The 4,408-nt window shown below is 44.4% G+C and overlaps 1 pseudogene; it reads left to right on the top strand.

Moving 5' to 3' along the window:
- The first annotated feature begins 200 nt into the window (after nt 1-200).
- Nucleotides 201-1,090, top strand: LOC108317738 (annotated as a pseudogene).
- Nucleotides 1,091-4,408: the final 3,318 nt, after the last annotated feature.

Genomic DNA, 4,408 nt, shown 5'->3' with positions numbered 1-4,408 from the left:
CTTTTTATAGATGAAAAAAAAAGTGAGGTTCAGGGAGGTCCGCTAGCTTGCCTGAGGTTGCAGAGCTTCTGTGGTAGAGTTAGGATTTGAACCTAGACCCATGCTGCAAAAAAGTAAGACAGGCCCTACAGCCCCGGAGTCAAAGCCAGTTCCTGGCCCAGTCCCATCCCTTAGCCACCTGCCTCCTCTTTCCTTTCAACATGACAGGTACTGCTGTGTCCTTCGCAGAGGACTTCCTGGCAGATAATGTCACTGGAGCCATCCCCAAGATGGCAGTGGTACCCATTGAGGGGGTCAAGCTGCTGCTGCAGGTGCAGCATGCCAGCAAGCAAATCACTGCAGACAAGCAATACAAGGGCATTATAGACTGCGTGGTCCGTATTCTCAAGGACAGGGAGTCCTGTTCTTCTGGCATGGTAACCTGGCCAATGTCATTCGATAATTCCCCACCCAGGCTCTCAACTTTGCCTTCAAAGATAAATACAAGCAGAACTTCCTGGGTGGTGTGAACAATAGGACCCAGTTTTGGTGCTACTTTGCAGGGAATCTGGCATCAGATGGTGCCACTGGGGCCACATCCTTGTGTTTTATGTACCCTCTTGGTTTTGCCAATACCAGTCTAGCAGCTGATGTGGGTAAACCTGGAGCTGAAAGGGAATTCAGGGGTCTCAATGACTGCGTGGTTAAGCTCTACAAACCTGATGGGATTAAGGGCTTGTACCAAGGCTTTAACGTGTCTGTGCAGACTATTGTCATCTACCAAGCTGTCAACATCTATATCTATGATGCTGTAAAGGGAATGCTTCCAGATTCCAAGAGCACTCACATTGTCATCAGCTGGATGATCGCACAGTCCATCACTGCTGTTGTTGGGTTGACTTTCTATCCATTTGACACTGCTTGCTGCCTCATGATGATGCAGTCACAGCTCAAAGGAACTGACATCATGTACACAGGCACACTTGACTGCTGGAGGAAGACTGCTCATGATGAAGCAGGCAAAGCTTTTTTCAAGGGTGTATGGTCCAATGTTCTCAGAGGAATGGGTGGTGCTTTTGTGCTTGTTTTGTATGATGAAATCAAGAAGTAATCATAAGTTATTTCCTAGGATTTTTTCCCTCTGTGAGCAGGCATGTTGTATTATATAACATACTTTGAGCATTCTTGACAGACTCCTGGCTCTCAGTTTACCAGTGGCAACTATTTTCTGGTTGAAAATGGGAAGTAATAATATTCATCTAACCAGTTTTCTCTTAAAGCCATTTCCATGATGATGATCATGTGACTCAATTATATTTTGTATTCCAGTCTCTCCTGATAAATAACAAATTTGGAGACTAAAAAATATCTAAAAAAACAAAAGCAAAGTAGTTGAGCAGGTAGAACTCAGTCAGCAAACACCCAGAGTCCACTCTGTTCAGCAGAAGCCCTAGAAAGCGTTGTTTTACTTGGGTTTTAATGCAGACAACAGAAGAATCAGATGGCACTGACAGAATCTATCCACTATGATAAGCCACTTAATTGTACACATATGGCTTACAACTCTTCAGGCCACAAATTGGGGGTGGAGTCACAGACACTGCTACCATCCATATGTCACAGACTAGTCCCTATCAGCTAATAAGGATCCCAGCCCTTTGTGAAACATTGCAAGATTTTCTGAATCATGGGGTTTCTTCTAGGTCCTTATGCATGTGTCAGACAGCTTGCTTGCAGAACCTTTCATTTCCCTCCTCTGTCTCTGACCTGACCACTGCCAAGCACTATCAGTGTGGTGCAGAACTTGAGTACAGACTCTGGAGTCAGACATTCACAGATCATGTCCTGCCTCTGCCACTAACTCACTGAGAACTTGGATAATTAGCTTACACCTACTTTCCTTACTTACAGAATGAGAATAATGATCATTCCTCCATCATAAAGTTGTAAGGATTAACTGAAAGAATCCATTCATCCAAGATTGCTGAATAGGAACAGCTCTGGAGTACAATTCTCAGTGAGAACAACGCAGAGGGTGAGTGGTCACCGCATTTCCAAATGAGTTATTACTGCCCACAGACCAGGAGATTCCTGGGCTGAAAAGTACCACAAGTTTCCAGCATGGCTGTTTCAGCTGGCACAGTGGGTTTCTGCACAAAAACTCACACAAATCTGGGCAGCTGTTTCAACTGGTGCCTGGGATGCCTGGGAGAAAGAGCTTCCCATTCAACTGAAAAAAGGGGGCTGGAACAGGGAGCCAGGTGATCTGGCTTAGCGGGTCCCACAGCCAAAAAGACCAGCAATCTGAAATGCTCTGGACTGAGTTTTGCAGTGAGTGCAACTGGACCTGGGACAGTCCAGCTCTTTGGGGGAAAGGTGTCCGCCGTTACCGAGGCAGTCCACCACTACCAAGACAGTCTGCCATTACCGAGGCAGTCTGCCATTTCCAAGGCAGTCCACCATTACCAAGGCAGTCCACCATTGCTAAGGCAGACCGTCATTACTGAGGCAGTTCTAACTATACTTCTATAAACAAAACTGCAAGGAAGTTCACATAGCAGCTGAGCAGAGCCCATGGCAGCTCAGCAATGCCTCTTCTGGCAGACTGTGACAAGGCTACCTCCTTGCTGAGCATGACATCTCTGAAAAAAGGCAGCAGCACATCAGGAACTTAAAAATAAAGCCCCACCTTCCCAGGACAGAGCACCTGGGAAAAAAGGTGGTTATGAGTTCCACTGTAGCAGACTTAAACGTACCTGCCCAGCAGCTCTGAATGTAACAATGGAGCTCACAGATCAGCACTTGAGTTCCTATAAGGGTCAGGCAGTCTCCTCAAGCAGCTACCTGAACCCCTTATATCCAAAGAGATACCTCATATAGGAGAGCTCAGGCTGACATCGAGTGGGTATCCTTCTGAGACAAAGGCAACAGAAGAAGAAACTGGCAGAAACCCTTACTGTTCTGCAGCCACTACAGGTGATCCCAGGCAAGCAGGATCTGGAATGGACCTCCAGCAGTCCTACAGCAGAGGGGTCTGACTGTCAGAAGGAAAACTACAAAACAGAAAGAAATAACGTCAACATCAACAAAAAGGACATCCACTCAGAGACCCCATCCAAAAGACACCAACTACAAAGACCACAGGTAGATAAATCCATAAAGATGGGAAGAAACCACTGCAAAAAGGATGAAAACACCCAAAACCAGAATGCCTCTCCTCCTCCAAGGGATCACAACTCCTCACTAGCAAGGCAACAAAGTTGGATGGAGAATGAGTCTAATGAATTGACAGAAACAGGCTTCAGAAGGTGGGAAATAACAAACATCTCTGAGCTAAAAGAACATGTTCTAACCCAATGCAAAGAAACTAAGAACCTTGAAAAAAGGTTTGACTGAATGCTAATGAGAATAAACAGCTTAAAGAAGAATATAAAAAACCTTATGGAGCCAAAAAACACAACACGAGAACTTGGCAAAGCATACACAAGTTTCAATCACCGAATCGAAGATCGACACAATGAAATAAAACAAGAAGGCAAGAATAGAGAAAAAAGAGTGAAAAGAAATGAACAATGCCTACAGGAAACATGGGATTATGTGAAAAGACCTAATCTACATTTGATATGTATACCTGAATGGGACGGAGAGAATGAATCCAAGCTGGAAAACACTCTTCAGGATATTATCCAGGAGAACTTCCCTAACCTAGCAAGGCAGGCCACCATTCAAGTCCAGGAAATACAGAAAACACCACAAAGATATTCCTCAAGAGAGCAACCCCAAGGCACATAATCATCAGATTCACCAGGGTTGAAATGAAGGAAAAAATGCTAAGGGCCGTCAGAGAGAAAGGTCGGGTTACCCACAAAGGGAAGCCCATCAGACTAACAGTGAATCTCTCTGCAGAAACCCTACAAGCCAGAAGAGAATGGGGGCCAATATTCAACATCCTTAAAGAAAACTTTCAACCCAGAATTTCATATCCAGCCAAACAAAGCTTCATAAGTGAAGGAGAAATAAAATCCTTTACAAACAAGCAATTGCTCAGAGATTTTGTCACCACCAGGCCTGCCTTACAAGAGCTCCTGAAAGAAGCACTAAACATAGAAAGGAAAACCAGTACCATTCACTCCAAAAACATACCAAATAGTAAAGAGCATCGACACAATGGAGAAACTGCATCAACTAATGGGTAAAACAACCAGCTAGCATCAAAATGGCAGGATCAAATTCACACATAACAATATTAACCCTAAATGTAAATGGGCTAAGTGCCCCAATCAAAAGACACAGACTGGTAAATTGGATAAAAAGTCAAGACCCTTCAGTGTGCTGTATCCAGGAAACCCATCTTACATGCGGACACACACAGGCTCAAAATAAAGGGATGGAGGAAGTTTTACCAAGTAAATGGAGAACAAAAAAAAAA

Source organism: Cebus imitator, unplaced genomic scaffold, assembly GCF_001604975.1.
Source record: "Cebus imitator isolate Cc_AM_T3 unplaced genomic scaffold, Cebus_imitator-1.0 Scaffold206, whole genome shotgun sequence".
Classification (NCBI taxonomy): domain Eukaryota; kingdom Metazoa; phylum Chordata; class Mammalia; order Primates; family Cebidae; genus Cebus; species Cebus imitator.
The sequence above is the reverse complement of the archived record's forward strand: the minus strand, read 5'-3'. Positions and strand labels throughout refer to the sequence as shown.